Below are 24,872 nucleotides of genomic sequence, written 5' to 3' on the forward strand. Positions count from 1 at the left end.
TTGAGTTTCACCAGGTGGCCTCGAACCTGCTCTCTTCTTACAGTAGGAGGGACTTGGATCCCTGATTCCCAGTCTGGAGGTTCAGGGACTTGTGACATGGGAAGCCTGACTGCCTTTGAAGGCTGAGATAAATAACTTGCAGAGTACCTTTGTTTTCTCCATATCTGTTGTCACTAGGGATGTACTGGGATAGATGCATCGGATACTTGCACCAGTCTACAAAACAATTTCAGTGAAACCATAAAGAAGTGTAAACCTTGCATTCACTGCTGGGGTAATAAATCGGACATGTTTCATAAAAAAGGATTTCAGAGGAAGCTGCATAGCTTATCAGTGAACTGGAAGAGGAACCATTCTGAGGCTCTGTGACCCCAGGATCATTACAGGAGAAAGGAGACCAGAAATTTTGAGAGAGAAAAACAGTCACAGAGAAACAAATATTTTCCTACTTTCAGGGAGACACATTTCCTGCCTGCTGTTGAGACATCTCAGCTCTGCTGCTCAGACTGAAGGCAGAGTGCTCAGATCTGGGATAACCTAGTCCTGAGTTCAGCAGTCTCAAAACTGAACATAACTCTGGAGGAAGAACAACTTGTTCTTGGTGGGAGGCCTGCTATTGAAAATACAATACATTTTGGGAAGATTAGACATGGGGTTGGATGCAGCCTTTATCAAAATGTTATCCATTTCTTCTGGGCATAGGGGCAAGCATTTTTTTCTTGGAAGATGAACTTCAGTGAACTTATATTCACAGACTTGAACAGTATAATATGATAAACTATGTGAAGTATTTGTTAGAGCAATCAGAATGTTAACTAAAACCAAGTGAAAGCTACTTGGTGTATGTCAGATTTTTCTTTTTTTTAAATTTTTTCTTTTCTTTTTTTTTTTGTATATATATTCAGAAGCCTATTAATTTCAATGAAATCTCTCCCAGAAATTTAGTCCTTATCAAAATTTCCATGTTTCATATTTGCAATTCTTTACTTGCAGGTGTTATGGCCAATAAAACATTTTCCTGGTCCCATTTCTACACCAGTCAAATAATTCCCACTCGATTACATTTCCAAAGTCCTCTTATGTGGCCCTAGTTCCAGTTTCTTACAATTTACTGCTTCTAAGCAATAGGTCAAAGGTTTACGTGATATATTCCACTACACCTAGATTTTCTGTATTGCTGTTTGAAAATTGAAAACCTTTCCTTTCATCTTCAGTGTCTTTCTCTTATATTTTTCTGAATTATGTCATAACCATATATCTGTCCTTGGTCTTAGCCTTTCCAACTGCTCTTTATTTTAGTGTCCACCTCATTCATTTTGACTTATTTTCCAGTTTTGTGCAGTCATCAAATTTCAGCCTGTTACTGCACATTCTGTGTTTTAGGTTACTTTTATATAAGGTGAATAAAATCTGTCTTAATAGTGATACTTTGGCCTTATACTTGTCTGATACTTTCCTCATTCACAACTGTTAGAACTTATAACTACCCTTTATAATATATATGTCAATCCTTAGGACATTAATGTAACATACTGCCAGTACCATAGATCACCAGGTCTGTAGCAAACTTCTCTTGAGTTCTCTGAAAAAAACTTTGCAATGAACTCTAGAGATAATTTTTCCATAGCCTTTGTCAGTGTTAATCCATTTGAATTTCTTTGAAACCTTTTTTGCAAACTAAGCAGAGTATCTCAGTTCTGTAGTTGTCATAGTTTCTTTTTGTTGAATTTAATTAAGTTCATAAGACTTCTGGATTAGAGGATTATATCACAGGAAAATCCTTTGATAAAATCAGAAATGAGTGGAAACTTCAGTGAGTTGTTATTTTCAGAGGGTTAAAAATCATATGCAGGGCCAGATTTATGTTTTTAAAAAAGTCTGCCAAGCAACAGAAGTTGTGAGCTGGAAATTGCAGCCATTTCAAGCATCCTGCAGGTGTGCAGTGCAGGGCTGGGATATTCTGGACTGCAGAGAAAATGCCTGGCAATGTCAGATTCAGTCTTAAAAAAGTACATGGTCAGAAGCAGATAGATAACTCCCTGGAATATCAAAAGCACACAGGAACAGCATACAGCATCCAGCATACAGAACAGAAAACATATGGCTACATATGATGTATTAGTGAGCATTTTCTCAGTATCTCCAAATGAGTATACATTTCCATAACTCAGTGAAGGACACGTCAAATCACAGAATCACAAAGTCATAGAGTAAGCTGAGTTGGAAGGCACCCACAAGAATCACTGAGTCCAACTCCTGGCCCTACACAGGACCACGCTCAAGAGTCACACCATGTACCTGAAGCATTGTCCAAACTCTCTTGAACTCTGGCTTGATGCTGTGATCACTTCACTTGGAGACCGTATTTCAGTGTCCAACCACCCTCTGGGTGAAGAATTTATTCTACCATCCAACATAAACCTCCCCTGACACAACTTCAGGTCATTCTCTCTCCTGTCACTGATAATCAGAGAGAAGAGATCAGTGCCTGCCCCTCCTCTTCCCCTTGTGAAGAAGTTGCAGACTGCAATGAGGCAACCCCTCAGTCTCCTCTTCTCCAGGCTGAACAGACCAAGTTGCTCCTCATGTGGCTTCCCCTCAAGGCCCTTCACCATCCTTGTGGCGTCCTATTCTGAAGTCTATCCGTACATCCAGGGTTGCCCTATCGTTGTTCAGGATCCAGCACTTGCCCTTGTTGAACTTCATGCAATTTGTGATTGCCCAGTCCTCTGATTTGTCAAGGTCTCCCTGCGGGGTCTCCCTGCCTTCGAGGGAGTTAACAGCTCCTACCAGTCTTGCAAAGGAACCAGTGCATGATAGAATAGAATTATAGAACAGACCAAATTTGAAAGAACCTTGAAACATCAGCTAGTTCAATATTTCATGGGAAAGGGAGCCTAATGAGATTACATTGCATCCTATCTAACTGCACTTCCAGGAGTGAGGACTTTACTTCCAGCGACTGATTCTTCTCACCATATAAAATTTCTTTCTTGTATCAAGATTAAACCTCTCCTAATGAAACATGAACCTGTTGCCTCTCATCTTCTCCATGTGGTTCTTTGAGAAGGGAGAGACTCCATCTTCTTTGCACCTGCCCTTTAAGTGTTACAATACTGTGAAAAGGTCACCCTGAGTCTTCTCTTCACCAAGGAGAACAGACCGAATGCCTTCAGTCTTTCCTTATAGGACAGGTGTTCCAGTCTTTTGATCATCTTTGTGGCCTTTCTTTGAGTCAACTTCTTTCTGGAATTGTGGGGACCCAGTCCTACCAGAGCCATAAAATCACAAACACATGGTGGTGGTTCTTCAGAATAGAAAGTGTAAGGCTTAAAATATAGTCTTGTTCCTTTTTTCCTTTTTCTTTTTTTCTCTCAGAGTACATGATCCAATGCTTTAAATGTCATCTTATTGCTAGAATTGTATAGCAAAGTCTCCAGTATTTACATACATTACTAGTGATTACCCATCATTTTATAAAGCTCATTAACACAGAAAGAGTACCAAAAGTAAGAAACAGAGAGCTTAAAAATATTAATAGATAAACAACGATTCATATGGTTTTAAGATAGAAATGCACTTCTAAATAATTCTGAAATTCACACGCATGGCCTTGTACTGCTTTTGAAAATCCATGTAATTAATTGATGTCTTTACCTTTTAAAGTATTTGGTTCACCTTTTATCTTAGAAGTCAAGTTTTCTAGATTTTAGCTAGATCACTTCTTAAATATGTGCTACTTTGCCCTTTTCAATTCCAAAGGGATTATAAATAAACTTGCTAAAGGTTTTCCTATCTCTTTTGGGACGCTTCATCAAATGTGTACCTTCTGGTCCTTTAGTTTTGTCAGTCTTTAAATGTTCTAATTTCTAGGTCACCTCTTCTGGCACGATCTTGAGTTTCTTCAGTATGCTTTCCACCTCTGCTGTTAAATTTATGTCTGTTTCTGGCATCTGTTCCCAATCCTCCTTTGTGAACACTGAGGCTCAGAATTCATTAAAATTTTTAGCAATGCTTACCTGGGCTGTCAATAAATTACTTTCACTGTCTTTTTGAGGCCTTATTGTGTCTTCCAGTTATGTCTTGCTCTTATTAGTCAATTTATCCTTTTTCCTGATTTCTCCTTTCTCTTACAACAATGTAACTCAAAAGTCACTGTGTTGAAAATTATTATAGGAATCTTTTAACATTTTTTTCATCTTACTCCTCCTTTTTTCCTCCATATTGTTGCCTATTTTGTGTTCATTTTGACATTTTTCCACATCTCCCTACCTGCTGTAAACAACTGAATTGCCTTTAGGCCAATCACTTTTCAAATACAACCCAAAGATGTTATGACTTCCAAAGACATAGTAGATTGGATTCTAATGTACTCTGTACTTAGTCAGTTATTTTAATTAATGTAAATGAAATGCAAAGAACCATAGAAAAAGCTATTGAAGCACTTGCATTGCCTGAGTATCAACATTTATCAGACAGAGATCAAATCCATTCTATCAATGAAGATGTTCTAGGCTGGTGTCCATTTTCTTCCTCTCAGTGTTTCCCTCTCAGAGATTTTTGAGGGAAAATACCTACATCAAAAATCAATTCAAAAGTTTGGTGTTTGAAGTGGAAATTTAGAGTCCACTGAAAACTGAATGCGGATATTGCTAACTAGTAACAGCTGCAAATCAATTCAGCTATGGTTATCTATACAAGGGTTTTGCATAATGTGAACTAAATGTTAAAGATGCCATTAACGTTTGTATAATATCAATAAAATCAGTACAGCTCTGTGCATGGATGCTTTTATGCTTGTTTAAAAATGCTGTAGATCAATTAAGACTGTACCAATGTATTTGTATAACTATTTTAAAAATGTCTAAGGAGCACCTAAAAAGATGTGGGTATTTGTACCTTCCATTTTGAGGCCATCTATAATTCTAATCACAGTTGTACACCACAGTCATTAACCTGTTTGAGACCCTGATAAATTCAGTGTTATAACAATCATTACTACTGCTACTATCTTTGCTATGCACCTTTGCATACTCACATCTTAGAAAAAAAACATGAATTCTCATTTTATTTTCAAAAATTTTCATATTTACCTGTTTTTCTTTCCAAGTATAGGGAATTTTTCCCTTCCTTCTCCCCCCCCCCCGGTATTTTATTATCTATTTTGTTGTTTGATATAATTGTCACTATGTCCACCCATCTGCTTCTTCAGGCTATTTCTTTCCTTATTTTTGACAGTGTCTGTATAATGTTTCTCACACATCTGGTTTCTCTCCTATATACTGGCTTAAGCCCTCCCTCATGTTTCTGTGTATCCTCTTAGCATCTGGTAGATCACTGCCTGTTTGAGGAGCTGCCTATTCAGAAAGCAACTTTCTGCTGCAATGTTGTGAAACTCCAGGTAGGCTGGGGTGAAGCTACAGTAGAAAATAATTATTATTCAGTGACTGATGCAAAAGTTCTGTACATAATGAAAGAGCCTATTGTTATGCATATACTCATGAGGATAGTTTGAGAGTTTCTGAAGAAACCGTTCATTTAAATATTTCAGTTAAAATCTCATTCTTAATGTTATATCAGTATAACTTTTTATTTAATAAAAAATGGAATAAGCTTTGAGAGTGCCATTTTTTACAATAATTATCCTGCTTACTTGTTCACAGTACTCCAAGAATCCTTTTATTTACATACTTTCAGAACCCAAACCACCTAGGGCTAGCTAATAAGGACATAAGACCATGCAGCCTTATTCAGAGTAACACTTCTGCCTTGTGCTCTTTCCCCCTTAGTGTTTTTTCCTCCACAAACAGATATTTCTTCTTCATATTTCTTGAACTCATAGATGCTCCTTGCTCTTCCCCCATCACTGTCCCTATACAACCATTCTGTGCTGCCAGATTTGTGCAGTTTTTCTTATTGGTGGAGCGCTGGCTTAATACCATACTGGTGCACATTTACTCCTAAAACACATTATATTTTTGTATTTTTGTGTGGCTTCAAGAATTTTCTTCTGTCTTATGGGAAAATACTTGCCACATATAGTACAGAAGTGAACCCTGCACAAAATCAAGTGGAAGAGTTTTGCAGAGCCCCATTTGGAGGAAGGGAGTTGGACAATCTTTCAGCCATGCTCCGGACTCTCTCTCCCCTGCTCCATGCACTAATAACCATGCAGGGTTTGCATTTCTATTTGCCTGCAGACACATTGCTTGTCTCATGGCTTTGGTGGCTCAGCCTTCCATTGACTCAGACTCACTTTTTCTTCCTCATTCCTTGCTCCTGGGAAGAACATCGATGCCTATCGCTGCTCTGTGGTACACAGAGGGAGCTGGGGGAGGCACCCTCTGTTAGTCACTGTTTGTCTGACATTAAAATCACGAACAGTTTAGAAGACTTGTTTGTCTTTGTTAAAATAACTGTTTATCTCTCATTATAAGTGCTACCTTGGTCTAATAGTGCAGGCACATCAGCTCTAAATTCCATCTGTGTGACCACCCTTGACAGGTCTGTGCACTTCCTGCCCTATGCAGAGTGGAGTAAGCACAAAAACGGATTAATTCAGTGTTTGGTTTCCCTTTTGTAGTCATGCACACCATCCAGTCTGGGAGATGCAGAGGAGTAGTCTTCAAATTTGCTCCTAATTTGTATATTTAATCTACTTTTTCCTTCTTTAATAGGATGAAGCATCCCTGTTCAGGTATTTTTTGTGTTCTGCTGTTATACCAATGTTTTGTCCATTACTGTATAATTATTTTCATTCCATGACAGTACCTAAGTAATTTATGTCTGGTATAGAAACTTGTCAGTTTTTTTTAAATTCTAGGTATAGTACATGTATTGCATTTCTCTTATCTGTCATGGCAGTAATGTCTTAAAAAATTCCATATGGTATATAAGTCTGACCTCTCTAGCCCAAGTCCACATTGATTATCAGTCTTTCAAGGAGAAGTCTTTCATTAAAAAAACCCAGAAGGTGGCTTTGAATATTTTAATTAAACAAATTAGTTAAATTCTATTTTCTGAGGTTGCCTCTCTTTCCTTTTTAATAATTAATAGTTTTAGAACTTTACTTCTATCTCTAAGGATTAGAAAATCTTCTTTGGGAAATTTTAGGAAATTTCTTTGGAAAGAAAGAAAAAGTGATTTTACTGTGATAACTGTGACAAATTTAGTTGGACAGAGCATCTAAAAATATTTCACTAGTGTTATGTAAATAGCAAATGCTGTTGGAAAAAAATTGATGCAAACTTAGCAAGAATCCTCTTATCTGGCTCACTGTTCCTGCTTGAGTTAATGCCTCTATATCAGGAAAAACATGAACTAACACCAGGATTTTTCTTGCTTCTCCTTTTAATGCTTTTAAGCTATTCCCTGTGGAAAGAAGTTACAGGAAATACATCATATTAGCAGCACCTATATTTGTAAAAATGGAAAAGCTTTGCCCATAGGTAGGGTTTTACAGTATGCCCTGAAATTGGCAAATTCTCTTTGCCCAATTTTGATAAACTAACACCTTCACTGTGTCTTGATTGCTCATGTGCTTTTTCTAGGCTTTTTTTGGCTGGTAATGTCAAAAATGTGCAGTCCACTGATGTGGCACATGCTTGATCTACTATGGATGCGTAAAACATCTCAGCTATGTTTATTCTGTTACTACTCACTTAGAACCAGCTGAATGCTGCTGAAGGCAATGGGAGTAAGTCTGACACATGTGAAAGGAATCAGACCCATCATCAGCTATTCTGCTGAATATTCTGTTGAACTGCTGCAAATGACATCCAGAGCTGAAGTGAAGACAACCACATTTTATAGTGAGGTAATCTTGTGTTTTTGAGTGGGGCATGCTCCTTATGCCCAAATGCCAGAACTGTTACTAAGAAAGGTTTCTTGATGTGGAAGGAAAGATGAGGTGACTGGAGGGAACAAGGAGAACAATATAACACGATTGTAAGGAGAGACAGAAGAGCATATTGGGATAAAATTGGAGCCAAAAAGTGTCATGATGAAAAAAATAATTTGCATTTTGTGCAGCACCTTTTAGTCAAGAATATCAACATACTTTGCAGCTTAGCTTATTTCTGTCTGTTGCTATAAATAAGTACTAGTAACCCATCCTATGAGTGGCATGTGGAAAACAGTGAGTGGCTTCCCTAAAGAGCCAGTCCACAAAAAAGTTGAACACTCTGTTCTGACTCCTTCTGACTGAGCCGATAAAGTATGTTCCTCTGAAGGACATGGAAACATAAAGCAATAAAAAAATTGAAGAAACAAAATGATGCAATGGGTCTGGAATACAGCCTTCACCCTAGACTTTCATGAAAGTTTGTGTTTGTTCTGTGTCTGTTGCTCTTGCAGCACAGCCATAACTCCCAGCACTACGGGGATTTGACTTCCAAGGTTGCCTTTGATATTTCACTCTGAATACAGTGACTAGAGGAAGAGACAAGGAAGACAATTACTTCTAACTTGCATTCTTGCTTTTCTAGTACAGTAACTATGCATAAGAAAGTAATTTAATGTTAATGGTCAGGTCCTTGAATTCCAACTCAAAATCATGGTTAGCAGCATGACTATGGCAGAATACATGCATTATATAGACCTCCAGAAAAGTATTTATGTTCACCAGGAATCTCGTTTGTGTGCACTGGAAATACAGAGGCAGAACTTGCTTCAGAAAAGCAGTGTCACTGCCTTTTCTTTCAAGGAGTTAAGGGCAACACACTTTTCTTTCTGGATAAAACTGATAGCAGGTATGATTTCACCTCACAGTTGAGTGGCTACAGGATTCACCAGGGAGGCAACAGTCTTCACACGGCTTCAGTTTGAGGAGGTTCAGAACAATGATACCAGGATTGTTATTATGCCTTGTAAGCACAACTGACAATCAGTTTCAAAGAAATCAAGAAAAATACATTCTTCTCACCTCCCCAAAATATTTCTTTTTTAGTGAGGGAAATGTCTCACAAACAATTTGTCAGTTGGCCAAAATAGTAAACTGAAGCCTGACTGGACAAGGAAAAGAACAGGAAGCTGGAGGAGTGACAAAATGTCCTGAGGTAGATCTGCTACTTACAGAAACATTTATTTTATCATCAGCCAAAACACCTCAGGAGTCCTCCTCCTTCCTCTCCACCTAATTCTTTTGCTTGTCCCATGACTACTTCAAGAGTTTCTTGCTTCCACAGTTCAATGAAACGCTGAGTCTGCTGGCTTTGTTTGAGAGGAAAGAAATTCTGACGGGCACTGGGAACAGGCATTTGTGAATGGGTGTAGGAGTATGACCGTGTTACACAAAAACAAAAGCGTAAGTCGATCAACATTTAACAAGCTCAGTTCAAAGATGTATCACCCACTTTTCCCAGAAAGAGGCCTGACCAGGAGGTCTGAGACTGCTGTGGGTGGGAATGTTCCCTGCCTTCCACTTCCCTGCTTTCCTTTGGTGTTGCAAATCGTTCAGTAACTGAAATAGAGAGATGTACATAAAAAACCTCAAACAAAACATGTTTGTGAATGTTGTCATTAATGGCAGAGAGCCATTTATACATTAAGCAACTCATGATCATGAAAGTCTGCAGTGTCAGTGTCAGAGCAATGATCCAATCAATGCACTGCCTTAAAATACGTGAATATGGAGGATTCTTTGATTTCTTGTGAACCAACAAACCTCAGGGCCTTGCTGATCTTGGGTATAAGTTGTTCATAATTTTGTTCTAAGATAACATCATTTTTCATATTGCCAGGGAAATCCTGTTCCATGGATTACAGTGTATTTGGATTCAAGTATGGTTCCTGGTATCTTTTTCTGACTCTGTGCACAGAAAAGCATTCACTGAAAGGTATGGAATCTACCTTAGATCCACACTTATGTCAGTAGGTAAGAGTGCTATATTGGGCGTAAGACTGCCAAATGTAATTTTTGGTTTTGTGTGGATGGAGCACTTTGACCCATTCAGAACTCTGACTAAAAAATTGCTGCTAAGGTATTGGGGAACAAAACTTAAAAGAAGAACAAGAAAATTAGAAAATGTCAGTATCAGCATTTGGATGCTTTCACATGCAGTTCAAGGCATTTATCTATTTAATATGATATACCTCAAACTGAACATATATATATACATATCTATAAGACTTTTTATAGGAAAAACCAGCAGAATCTGTAGGAGACATATTAAAATGATAGCTTGAAAAGCATGCTACCATAACAACAAAGAACAGAAAACAACACTTCTGCAGTGATGTACAGATAAAGAGTGGTGGAGTGTCAATGTGAACTGCTAAATTTTCCTTCCAAAAATAAAAACAAATGTAAAAATCTGGACTCATTTGCATAAAAGTAAGTAAATTTACTTTAGTTGGTGGAATTGTTCTGAACACAACAGAGATTAAAATCTAAATTAATGATTTCTTCCTATGATTAGACCTAATTTAACTGTAGGAAATACAAGGGACTTAAACATGATCAAAAATTACACAGTGCAGTAAACTTCAGTAGTGAAAGAGTACAGGAACCTGACCAGCATTTCTATCTCTGCTGCTCTGGCTTTGATGAGTATTATAGAAATAACAATCTCAAGCCTTAGTTCCAGTGAGGATAGTGTGTATGAAATCTGACTTGCCACATCTTACAGAAAATTTTCTGCATGGTGACCTTTTGCCAAAACAAATTGTATGAAGTTGCTAGCGTTTGCAGGTAGTTGGCAGTTTGCTGTCCAAAGCAAATATAAGAAACTCAATGTGCAGTGACAGTTATGAAAACTGTTGTGTCTAAACAAACTAACCAGAACACAGTTCCCAAGACACAGTGCTTTATAAATTATTTGTGTAAGGCATAAGCTCACGGAAAGAAGCATTGCATAACTCAGCCATAAAAATGGAAGAATCTGTGCTTAAATATGACTGCATACTTCCCCCAAATAAGTCTTGAAATAAATCATATATTTATATAAATAAATGCACATGTATACAGCAATGCCTTATGCAACATTGTTTTTTTCTTGTGGAGATGATAACATGGACAAAATCATGTCCCTGACTCAGACAAAGTAACATTTCACATTAACAAGGACAAGACTTTTTTGAAATTTTTATGGGTTTTAGTGCTTTTGGGTAGAACTAGTATTTTAATTAAAAAGAATGATGTATTGTACTGGCATAAGTCCCAGTAAGACCTAAGTGACTTATAGACCATTTACTAGTATAACAAGTGAAGATCTCCCCAATATCCCATTTATTTTGAGCAAAAAGCTTACAATGGGTTCTCAATATTTTACTTTTCCCAAAAGTCCATCCTTAATTTTTCATAGAGAAGCAACAAGGTATAGCAATTGGATATAAATCAGTATTTCCCACTATATTCCCAACTTCAAATGCCAGTGCTCAGTCTTAAGTGTGTCATCCAGACTCCATTTACAATTTTAAACTTCTTTCAGCTTGTGGATCTCACAGATTTTCCGAAAGCTGTATGAATCCTCCTGTCAGTATTTCTGCTGGCAATAGTCTTGGTGTTTTTATTTGCCTTTCCTGGATCAAAAGCTGAGAGCCACCTATCTCTTCACTAGTCTGTGAAGGGTGAACACACTACTAGAGAATAGTTCATCCAACCTCTTTTAGGCACCCATCATAGGCTGAGATGAATCGCTCTCCAAAGACACCTATGATTTTCACTGTAACTGTAGATGAGTTTACTAATAAACATATGTGAAGAAAATCCCAAGAGGAGCATCAAAACCATAAAAAGATGACAGGTGATTTTTTCAAGTACCCAGCATTTTAAGTTGCTGAATTTACTCATTAAATAATCTTATCTGACATTATTCATTGTTTATTCTGGTTAACATTAGAGTAAAATGTGATCAAAACCATAAGAGCAGGTACATTTATAATAAGAGACTCAGAATGTAGCACCATGCCAACAGACCTTAGCCCTAAAAAAATTATATATGATCTCATTTCAAACACCTTACAAAAATAATTTAAAAATCAGAATACTGTTATAGGGAGCTGCAAAAAAGATTTAACATTATTTTGAATACTTTGAACTGAGACTCACCCATATATCAGTGCTATGTAGTTCAGGCACACCAGTCTGCTTGAGAAGAACCAGCAGTGGGGATGTCAGGCAATCTGCAATACTTGTCAAAGAATTCCTCCTGGCATTTCCTTTTCAGAAATACAGATGCATCTCTCATTGCCCATCCCAGGTTTTGAATGTTCTTTGGTGGAGGAAGGACAGGAACTTTGAGGATTCCTATCCCACTGGGAAGGCTGTCAAACTATCCAGAAAAAAATTTCAAATAAAATTCAGGAATAGATTAACCAACTGAGAAACCAGCAAACAAGGGACTGTAGTTTTAGGAGTATTTCTGAAATCCCACTTGTTAGATTTCTACACAGGAAGTGGCAGCTTGAGGGGTGAACCACCATTTTGCATTTTGGGAAAAAATGAGACAGACATTCTGTTTATAATAAGGACCCTTACAGGTACATACAGAAAAGGGGTTTGTTGAATAGCTCCAGAACGGCCACATTCAGACACTAAGGCAACTACTTTCTTTGAAATCAAGGCTATTCCTTTCATTTTCCCCCACATTTTTCTACTGAACTTCTAACAGAGTATCTCAGTAAGCAGATGATTCCTACTACACAAAGCCCAAGGATATCCAGGGCTTATATAATGCAAGAGAAATAATAGAGCTGAATCTAATGGAGAACTGAGGTATGTAGTCTAGATTTTATCTAACTATCTTGTAGCCTCATCAAAATGAATTTTCAAGTTTTAAATATTTAAGGACAAAAAAAAAAGAAAAAAAAGGAAAAAAAAAACAAAAACAAAAACAAAAATCAATCCTGTAGGGAGAAATCACTTTGAATAGTTTTTGTTTCTGTGAAAAAGAAAAGAAGCCAGATATCCCTATGACTTCAAAGTGTCACTGAAAGATTGATGGAAAAACACTTCAGTCTGATTCCCAAATGTCAGAGAAAAGCTGTTTCAATTGCTTTTCTGTGGGGAAAAGGGTGTCAGTAACCAGTTAGGTTGATCGCAGCTGGTTATTTCTTATATCAGGAGTTATTATATTTATGCATTGTCAATTTTTCTAATTTGAAGAAAATTATTTGACTTCAGGGGAGCACTACAAACTTCTTGAACTCCATGCTTTTTTTGGTCTGTGTGTATGTGTCTCTTATTTATTTATGTTTAGCACTAGCAGTTTCCACTAATCAGCTGCAGAATGCAAACAGAATTCCAGCTGGCCTTGGCAAGAGACTGCTGGGAAGTAACCCCAGACAGCTTCACTGTGGCAATTAGGGACTCATTCATTAGTAGTGTGAAAATATAAAGGCTGCTGGAGGAAAATAGAAATATATAACATCCAAACTTTTGAAGGAAGGATATTTGCACTAATTTCACAGATTCCATTGCCCCCAAATCAATTTATTTCAACACTGCAAGAAGGTGCCTTGAACTGCAAACAGTAGTTTGTGAAATTTGTTTTCTTTCTTCCTAATGAAAAAATTCACCAAGTAACCCTAAGGAGCAAACAAGGCCCACACTTCTGGTCTATATACAGTCTTCATAATTTCCATGAACATTTTATGATGGGAATTAATCCAATATCATAGGCACGCTGGACCAGCTGCTGCTGCAAATTACTCATGCTGTGATTCAAAATTAAGCTACAGCTTAGAGAAATTTGCAAATTTTAGTGGCACTTGTGTGTGTACAGCTCTAAAGTTAACCTATGTAGGAGAAAGCCTATGTAAGCCTATGTAGGAAAAAATCATTTACAGAAGACTGAGGGATAAGGTATGACCGAGGTGCTGGAGTGAATCAGTGTCACTGAGTGCAATTTTGCTGTCAGCCATCGTTCAATAGAGCGTCTGAGCGTATTCTCAAGAGCGTGATGGTAACCAAATGGGTTGCATTTGTAATCACTTTTATGTTTTGACTTGGGAGACTATTAATCTTGTTGACTTTAAAGAGAAGCTAAATGCAACTAGTGCCAAATGTTCAACCACTGAAGACATTCATGGATTCAGATGTTTTCTGGCAGGGAACTTATATCTATTCTAAGGGAAGGCAGTGAAGGGAATCCTACCAAGGTTGAACTATTTTCCATTGCATCCATTACAGATATAAAATAGTGGAAAGGAAAAACTAAGACCTGGTTAAGACCCTTTTTTATCTGAAAACCATCTTGCAGTGGTCTGAAATACCTTAAAGTAAGTTGTGGTTACACTAGCTGGCATGTAGAGCCAACAGCCCATTAGCCAGATGAAAATTGCTGCAATGTGACAGATGTTTGACTCCGTTTCTGCCTGGAGGCTGGTGTAAACCAGTAACATTAGTTCTTTGCCAGCTGGATAATATTCCTACACTAGATATTATTTCTTGCTCAGGTAATTCAGTGACTGTCCATTCTTTGTTGGAAATTAAGGAAAAAAAATCAGCCCAGGCAAAAGGTAATTAATCTTATTAAAACATACCAAAACACAACAACTGGAACTCATTACACTAAAACAAGGTTGAGCTTCTGGTCTCAGTTTAATTCCTTGAAGATAAATGTCCAGAAGTAAGCACTTTTATCCCTGTGGCACATTTATTAAAACTCTTAAAAGAGAATCAACAATTGAGAATCAGCAAAAAGTCCAAATAACTAATTTGAACCATGCAGAAGTATTCCAGGTCACAACTAATGAATCTGACAAGGTAGGGTGTAGAAAATTGTGATCAAGTGTATTTGTTCTATATTGAACAACCAGTCCACTCAGTAAGAATTATTTGGGAATATTTCTTAAGTCAAATATACTTCACTTGAAATAGCAAAATAAAACTAATAACATACAAATGTTTTTATTTATACATATCAATTTTCAGAGCAAATTCCTATATTAGTATCTTGCATCTCAGTCTTTTGGTGGTCAATTACCTTTGGTAGTTACATTAAAAAGTAAAATTCTTATTTTTCACTATAGCCATCCACTTCTCTATACAAAATCAGTAACTGTTATTTATCACAGTTGTCAAACTCTGCCTTTAGTATCTGGCTAGTACCTTATTTATACGACAAACTCATCCAAGCAACTCAGTTAAAACAAAATGCCAGAAACTTTTTTTCTCTGAATTCTGCTGTAACAAACCAACAGAAAAAAACCTCCTCTCCCCTCCTCAGAAACCATCTAGATTAAATGCTTTGTCAGGATTCTAGGTGATATGGCTCTCAAGTTAACAAAAACAATTAACTAGCATATGCACTCAAAAGTAGCTTTTGTTCACTGGTACAGAACCAGAGCCATTTCCAGACTACCAGGAACATGTGCAACTACATAAGCTGTACAATTATAAAGATGTTCTTAGGAAAGTAATATCTGAAGAGTAACAAAGCTCATAGTTTATTCGACCTGCATATAAAACCGTTGAAGTATAATACATTTATCACATTAAAAATGCATCATTAAAATTTAAAAGCAGGTGCAGTTACTCAATAAGCTAATGGTATAGTCTGAAGACTCCACTCAAGACTGTACTGTTGAATCCCCATTGGGATAAAACAGAGAGAGAAAAACAGAGGGAAGGAATTGGAGTGACCTTGCACCAAGGTGTTAGTGCCTGATCTTATGTTTCTGGTAGACTGTGGTTGAGCTCCACTCTGAGGATCTTTAAAGCACTGCATTTTCTCTGCTGTGAGTGGATGCATGCTACAAGTGAGCATGAAAAAAAGCAACAGCCAAACTCTACTGAGAGGTGCCTGTGGATGACTCTGCATGACAATAAGCCAAAGGCAGTCTGATGAAGGAAAAGAATTAAAATATACAAACAGGAAAATAATAAAAATTTAAGCAAGTGACAATTTCTCCCAACATTTTGAAGAACACATATATTCATAAAAAGAACATGTATGATTCCTGGAGAAAGTGAATAAGTGAGGGGATTTCCACTTTTCATAGTGCAGAAATTTGTGGCCTTCTCAAAGAAGCAGCTGCATTTTCAAGAAGATCTGTCTTGTTTAAGAGCTCCAAGACAAATTTATTTCATTTCACTAGAAGTTTAAATTCAAAATCCATTCTAATTTTGTAAAACAACCATTTGGCTTCACAGATATAAGATTCTTGTCAGATGGAACACATCACAACTCCCTTTAGCCAGGGGCTTGCTCTGTGGAAGCATGTATATAGATCACAGCTAGTTTGTCTGGGAGCTTTATATCTCCACTGTTTGAAGTTTACGATATTCTCCTTTGCTCTGAACTTAATCTGAAAAGAAATTGGTCTTATTCAAATCACTTCATGGTGTAAGTGGACCTGTGCACTGTAAGTGGGGAAACTGGGGGATCCACCTCCAAATTGCAGCATGAGGACAGTGCTATGTAACCAAGACACTTAACTTCAGTAGGAACCATGTTTGGGTGAGCTCCCATTGCAGGCAAAACTTAAGTGGGTTGATTTACATGATTGTAAAATATTTCTTGCCTTGAACCTGAGGAATATTAGGGAGTTTCTCTGTTCATGTCATATTTTTGAAGGAAAGAAGAGTAGATCTGGACTGGAGGGACAGAAATGACACAAACTGATAGTGATAGGCTATGTACCAGGCAGCCACATCTTTTCAGGAAAAGAGAGCTGAAAGACTATGTTGACTTAAAAAATTGTTCCAGTTTAGCCTTAAAGTATTTGTGCTTAAAGTAAAGTGCTTAAAGTATTTGTATCTAAATGCCCATGTGTTTTTGAGGTCTGCTTTATTTAGGATACAACTGTAAGGATGTAGGCCACATAGTGCCAGGTAACCTTCATGGGTTTATTCACAGATAAAGTTTATAAATAATCACAGAATCATTTAGATTGAAAACGAACAGTAAGATCACCAAATCCAACCAGTAACACAGCACTGCTACGTCCACCTCTGAACCATGTCCATAACAAGTCTGCCACTTGGCCATGTTTGTAAGTGCCACGTCTACATGGTTTTTAAATGCCTCCAGGGATAAGACTCCACCACTTCCCTGGGCAGCCTTTTCTGTTGCTTTACTGCCCTTTTCATGAAGAAATTTTTCCCAGTATCTCATTAAGCTTCTTCTGGAACCTTGAAGCCATTTCCACTTTTCCTATCACTTATTACTTGGGAGAAGAAACTGACCCCCAGCTTGCTGCAACTTCCAGTGGTTGTAAAGAGTGGTAAGATCTCCAATTCCCACGGCTCATGTTCAGTTGGCTGTCAACCAGCACCTGCTGGTCCTTTTCCACCAGGCTTTTTCCAAACACTCATCCCTCAGCCTGTAGCACTACATGGGGTTTTGTGACCCAAGGGCAGGACTGAGCATTTGGCCTTGCTGCAACTCATACAATTGGCCTTGGCTCATGGATCCTGTCCAGATCCCTCTGCACAACCTTCCTACCCTCCCCAGATCAACACTTCCGTCCAAGTTGGTGCTATCTGCAAACTGACTGAAGATGCACTCCATCCCCTTTTCCAGGTCATTGATAAAAATATTCCCCCCAATACTGAGTCCTGGCAAACCCCACTTATGACCAGCCACCAGCTGGATTCTATTCACCACAGCTCCCTGGCCTTGGCTATTCAGCCAATTTTTTTACCCAGAAAAGGCTACACCTGTCCAAGCCATGAGTGCCCAGGTGATCCAGGAGAGTGCTCTGGGAAAAGGTGTCAAAGTCTTTAGTAAAACCTGGGTAGACAACAACCTACAGGTTTTCCCTCAGCCACTACAGCTTTTCCCTCAGCTTTTCCCTCTCCTTCTATGACAAGTTCATCTTGTCATAGAAGGAGAGCAGGTCAGTCAAACAGGACCTGCCTTTCATGAACACAGGCTGGCTGGACCCAATCTCCTGGTTGTCCTGTACATACCATGTGATGGCACTCAAGATGTACTGCTCTGTGACCTTCCACGGCACTAAGGTTGAACTGGTCTGTCATTCCCTGCATCTCTTCAGGCTCTTCTTGGAGATATGCATCATATTTTGCTAACTTCCAGTAAAATGGGACCTCCCCACTTAGGCAGAACTTCTGGTAAATGATTGAAAGTGACCTGATGAGCACTTATGCCAGTTCTGCTATTACCCTTGGGTGGATCTCTAGCCTCATAGACTTGTGTGGGTCTGTGTGCTGTAGCAGGCTGATGAGCATTTCGCATTGGATTCTGTGAACTTCCTTCTGCTCCCTATCGCTGTCTTCCAACTCAGTGGGCTGGGAACCCCAAGAACAACTGGTCTGACTAATAGTAAAGACTAAAGTAAAGAAGGTGTTAAATGCCTCAGCCTTTTCCTCACCCTTTGTCACTACGTCTCCTCCTGTATCCACTAAAGAATGGAGAGACTCTTCAGGCCTCCTTTGTTGCTCACTTCTTTATAGAAAGGTTTCTAAAATGTTTCTTATGTCAGTAACCAGATTAAGTTCTAGCTGGGATTCGGATGTTCTAATTTTCTCTCTGCATAATTTCACAACACCTTCATAGTCCTCCTGAGTGACCTGCCCCTTCTTCCAAAGTTCATAAACTCTCCTCTTTTTTTTTTTTCCTGAGTTCCAGACAAAGCTCTCTGTTCAGCCAGATCAGTGTTCTTCCTTGCTGGCTAATCTTTCAGCACATGGGTATGGCCTGCTCTTGCACTTTTAAGATTTCCTTCCTGAAGAATGTTCAGCTTTCCTGGACTGCTTTGTTCTTCAGGACTGTCTCCGAAAGGACTCTATCAACCACACTCCTTAACTGGCCAAAGTCAACTCTCTGTAAGTGGCAGTTCTACTGATCCCCCTCCTCACATCACCCACCAGTCCTTCTCTGTTTGCAAACACCAGATCCCATCAGGCACCCTCCCTAGTTGGCTTTGTCACCAGCTGTGTCAGGAAGTTATCTTCCACACACTTCAGGAACCTCCTAATGAAGTGGCCAGGTCTAAAAAGAGCTCAGAAATGTATTTATCTTTTGTTCATTTTTTCAGTTGGCATTTGATAAAAATAAAGAAAAATAAATGCCACCGTTGTCAAAAAGGAAGTGAAGAGGAAAGAAGTAAAAATAAAGAATTCTAAAATATTGCTTCAATCCTTCTGCAGATTATTGGGCATTTTGTCAGTGATCAATAAAATTTTATGACCCCCCAATATTGGCTCAAAAAGCTTTGCAATGTCTGTAAGGCATTATGAAACGTGAATGTTTTATGAAACATCAAAATCCCACAGCTTCCAGACACACTTAAATAGCGGGGCATTGCAGTGGAAGTCAGAAGCCTCTGTAGGAAATGTGCAAGGAGCTTTTGACAAAAAGCAGCACAGAACCATTCACTGGGTGATGGGAAAATGTGTGTCCCTCTCCTGCCTCTTCTGAAACAACTGTCCTCTGTGAGAGATTAAGGGTTTTTTGGGTCCTGTTTCTTCAAACATGCCTAAACAGGAATATGCAGAAGTAGCAAATTAAGTGCAGAAATACATTATTCATGCATATGTATGTATGTATCACAGAAATTGTCTCCTTCACTGAGCAAAGCTTTGTCTTGGAATTGATATGGATATACACTTTCTGAATGTGGGCCACACAACATCAGGTTATGCTGCTTACAGCACCACCTCACAGTGTAAAGAGACAAAAACGAGGCAAGGTGTCACAGACTCAAATCGTACTGCTGAAAAGTGGCACGCTAAATGCTGCTTAACTGAAACATAACCTGAAGACCTGCAAAGAAAAACATTTTTGAGGTGTAAATTCCTTAAACATAGTTGGCACATGTGCCCCAAACATGAAAATATCTGAGGTATACACTCCTGAAGTATACATAGCCTTATGGTGCATTGATGCATATGCTCATTCTCCATAGAAAAATGCAAGCTTCAAACTAAATGATGCAATGCATCTGAATAGCTCAATAACTTACACTTTTAAAAGAATACAGTTAACATATCTAGAAGCAGATGAATTCCCAGTATAATTAGAAGTTCAGGAAGATCATGATGATTCAATATGTTACATGTTTCTTGAATTTCGCTGGCAAAGTACATTGAAAATTGGCCCAGAGCTCATTATCAGTTTGGAAGATGAAACTGTCATTTATTTTCTGCTGATCAAACAAGGAAACTTAGTTTGGTATGCTCTTAAGTTCTCTATCAACATAAATGAAATAGTTAATTTTTCAGTATTTATTGTTCATTATTCACTAAGGAAAATTATCTGTTTTATAATTTATCATTGATGTTCTATTTATGTACCGTGAGTGGTTGTCATAGTTTGTTTTTCATCTTTCAAAAATTAAAGATGAACTAGTTCTTTTGTTTTTATCCACAAATGAAAGAAATGAAAACTTGTTCTTCAGGTTTTAAATCTGTATCTTTGCACTGACAATATATTCCTCTAGATAGAAGTCACCTTCATTGTGAACTTTGCCCAGTTCCTAGTTTATTGGTTAATATATTAAATAATATATTTAGGGGAACATGACATACTGTTTGATCCAGAAAATTGGCATTATGTTATTAATATATTTTCAATAATGTTGCATATTCAACAGTTTTTAAATATTTTCATCAGTATTTCTCCAAAGTACAAGTAAACACTTATGGACAGATACCTTTATTCCCAAATCAGATTTTTTTAACTGCTGCTCCTTTTGACTTTTGAGTCTTCTCCTTACAACAGTTAGCTGTGGAAAAAAAAAACCAAAAAAAAAAAAACCAAAAAAAACCCCCCAAAACCACCAGGTGTTCAAATTCGTAAATTTTACAGCATGTACAGAAAAAGCTGATGAATATTCTTACCACACGCTCATGTCCATATGTTTAAACACTCTCCAACAACAGAACTTTCTGTGTAGGAAGTTCAAGTTTGAGAATAATCTCTTCTATGGATGACATTGCAGCGCCTATTCAGGGGCATAAGCATACACAGGGAAATCCTCAGTGTCTTAAATTATAGATTGCCCACAAAAAGTTGGCAGACATGACACAGAAAGTGCAAAAGACCACATTCTTTCTGACCAGTAGTCAAAGGAAGGGATACCCTGAGGAATGGAAAAGGCACCATCCACAGCTGTCATTAGGGAATAAAATCTTTCCTCTCGTATTCAAAACAGATTATATAGAGTACTTTGTCTAGAAACTGCACTTCAACTTCCTCACCTGTACTGAAGAACAGTTTTGGAAAGGTGTGCGAAGTTTCCAGGTGTTTAAAAAAGCCCCACATACACCTGAGTTCAGTGAAGAACAAAGATGCCAAGATCAGCTGTGACTATGTCTTCCAGTGACCTACTTTAAATGCATGCAAGCTCTAAATTGCATCATGCCTGTCTTATGTGCAGACGTTACAATCACTGAATCCCAAGGGTGAGGTCAGCTGTGTCCCCCATGATCACGTTTGCTACAGCCCAACTGTCTGATAACCTGCAGTGTAACAGGGGAACGTCAGACAGGAGAGCTGGAGTGGATCCATGTCTGAATTCCTGTAGGAAAAATTACTGGGAGATTCCCTGTAATAAGAAGCCAGCCCATGTGCTTGTGTGGCTCCCTGATGTCTCAAATCACTTTTCCATTGATGAGGTGTGAGACTGGGCAGTGATTGACAAGCACTTGGAGTAACAAATGGTATTTTGAGAATAGCATTGAGAGAATGATTTAGAAGTGTTTGACGTTATATTTAAGTATGCTTGATAACTGGTGATAACAATTGGTGATAACATTACCAACATGTCTCTTTTCTTTAAGCACTCAAGATGTATAGGAGTTAGGCATGTAAGTGACTTGTTTCAGGAAATGCAGACAAAAGTGGACGTCTCAAGCAGAAAGTGATTTGACCCCACAGGGAAAAACAATCTGTTAAGAACCCAAAACTCTTGGCAGGCAGCCCAGACCTATATCTTTTCTTAGATAAAATTCTTCACTGAAAACAACTGAAGGGAATGTTAAAGGAAATGAAAAACCTGGATTGTGATCCTAAAGCTTTTTATTTGAGTTCCCAACTAATTGCTTACAGACATTGTAGTAACAAGTCAGGGCATTTACCTGTGTTCCAGTAAACAGTACAAGAGCCACAAGAATAGCATATTCATTAGTCTCTGGGGTAGTAAAATACTATTATCTTCAATTTCAGTGTGTACAGTGTAATTTACAAAACAATTGTGTAGTACAGACTCAAGAACAATTTTGGAAGGCGTAGAATTCCTTCTTGAAAAATCACAGTATTAATTCCCCTATGCTTGAGGAACTGGTTTGACTGGGTGTACAGAAGATATTTCACAACATGGATATTTTAAAAAATAAGTTTAAAAGCTCAAGGACATGAAATTCCACACCACAAGTGTCAAATAAGTTTTAGAGCGTCGCAACACAAGTCCCACAGTGAACTCATCACAAATTCTGTGAATGCACCAATAGCAGTGTGATCTTTCCCATAAAAATAATTGGTAACAAATGCATCCTAGCAGGTCTCACAATCCCCATGCAACACAAGGCACCATTTGGATTGGAAGTATTGTGTAGTAACTGGGGCACACCCTGTGTATTTATCTGAGATTTCTACACTTACTCACACAATAGATTTTTCTGCACATAATTATTCAGTATTATTTACTTCAAGGGTGGCTTTTCCTTAGCTATCAAACAGTTTTAGGTGGACTACATATTAATAATGTTCCAAAATATACTATCTCCTCCAAAGGGATGCAGTTACAAACTGTAATGAAACAGACTTACAGGCTGTATTCAGCCCCAGTGGGCTGAACATGGATTCTCCTGTCCCATTTTACAGTTAAACAATGGCTAGACTCCCTGTTAATGAGGTTTTGGAACCCTTTATTTTGCTTTCAAAGTAGTTGGCATTCTACAAATTTATAGTTTTGATGATTACTATAGGCTTTTTGTATTGAAAAATATATTTTCACAGTTAAGGGATTTTTATTTCATACATATAAATTAATCAGTGGTAGTATATTCTGCAGTTCAGTTTTAATAAATATTGTCTGCAGTGGGTTTTAAACAACAGACAAAGAAGAAAATATCCTAATTTTTGTGTTGATTTTAATCTGCATCATACATGTCCATTTCTAATAAAACTACCAGCAACATCCAGTTCTACAAATGAGAAAATCTGATGTACTTACTAACTCCTGTTTCTAAAACTGGAGATGAGAAGTGAGGGAGCAAGAGTACACCTGAAATTTAAGTTGCTCTTTTGCAAATATCTGCTACTCAGATACTCTTTTTTGTTTCAGTTGGAGCTTTGTAATGTTTTTGTAGTTATCCTCATAGTGACAAGTAAAGACAAATCATTGCTTCTGTTATATAAATGGGGAATTTAGGTGAAGAGAGGGATAGAGGGATTTGTTCAAGGTCACACGAGCGCTCTAAAATAATGCCGGAAAATGAATTTTTCTACTCCCAAGCTAACAAGTTATTAAATCACATTTCCTCTCAGTGTGGTATTATACTCCAATTTGAATTTGGGGAGGGGGGGGAGGGGGGGTTTATAGACTACTTTTGCTATTTGTAGCTGAAGGCATGTAGAAGGATGGAAAGGAATGGGAGGAAGATGTTAACAATGAGAAAACAGTCTCCTCTTACTGCTAGAGTGAAAAAAAGAGCCATAAACAAGTTTCATTTCATAATACAGAGAAGGCGGAACTATGTCAAGGCACAAAGTTTCTGTATGCAACAGAAAAATATTAATGCCCATTCTCTCAAGGATGATGTCAATGTGCATCAGTTTTCTACCTTGTATGAGGCAAATTTCCTTTCAGCCTGGCATTTAGTTATCAGTGTCAGTCTAACTATATCAGTGATCCATGTTCAAAACAAGGAAGTAAGTTATTGAAAAAGATAACATGATTACTGCCTAATAATGAGGTATTTAAACACAGCAGGGCATTTGAAAACTTGTGGGTGTAAATTCACTGACAAGAGGGGGCAGACCAGTGTTCATTACATACCTGGTCCCTCCCTTTAGAGGAATGAGACACCATCACCAGGCTGACACATGGGCACAGTGGTCGCAAAACCTAAACCCCTTTATTCTTCAGAGAATCCAAAGTTTAATCAAAGCACACACAAACTTTCCTTGTGGTACTCAGTGACATATTTGCAACAAATATCTGGGAAGCTTTGGATTTGGGAGGAGGAGAAAAGATGTGTAGCCTGGTACGTTAAATATTTGAATATGTTTGCCTTTCCTTTGTCCCCTTACCTTACATATGTCATTTGTTTTCTGACAATGTGAACTTTATTTGAGGTCTTGTCAAACCCTGCCCGTGTTTTTACAGAGAGAGAACCATGTGGACACAAATGGGGTCTGTGGATGATTCTCAAGGGGTTGAGAGGGAGACTTTTTCTCCTCTTTTCCCTAGAGGAGAAACTACAACCATATACTTCATGTTTGGTTTAGTGATTTAGAGCTAACTTCTGTATTTGAAGAACAAGAGGAAAAAAAAGGAAAGAGAAATAATTTAGTTCAGTTCTATGAATAACTGGGCACTTATAATTTAAAAGCCCAATTCTGATCCGAATAAAACAGCAATTCCCTTGAAGTTGGTGAAATGGTGCTGGATTTACCTCAGGGCAGAATTTGGCCCCCCGTTAGTGATCCAGCTATTAATAGATTTGCATTGAGAAAAATCATTGAATAAAATAATTACCTGTCTTGTCAGTGGAACTGTTCTTTTTTTTTTTTTTTTTAATGTCCTACATAAAATCCTTAGACCAAAATTCAAAGGGATGTAGAATAAATTAATTAATTGGGGAATTAATTGGGCCATGTTGCCTTTTTTAAAACTAAGCTGTGTTTTAGTTATATTTTGTTATGTGCCCAAAGGCTCCTGGGCATGGATGGCCTATAAATACAAATGGATAACAGATCATTAAAAATAAAGCTATCACAAAATAGTTTCTCTGTTTT

Source organism: Pyrgilauda ruficollis, unplaced genomic scaffold (assembly GCF_017590135.1).
Source record: "Pyrgilauda ruficollis isolate IOZ18807 unplaced genomic scaffold, ASM1759013v1 scaffold26, whole genome shotgun sequence".
NCBI classification, from domain to species: domain Eukaryota; kingdom Metazoa; phylum Chordata; class Aves; order Passeriformes; family Passeridae; genus Pyrgilauda; species Pyrgilauda ruficollis.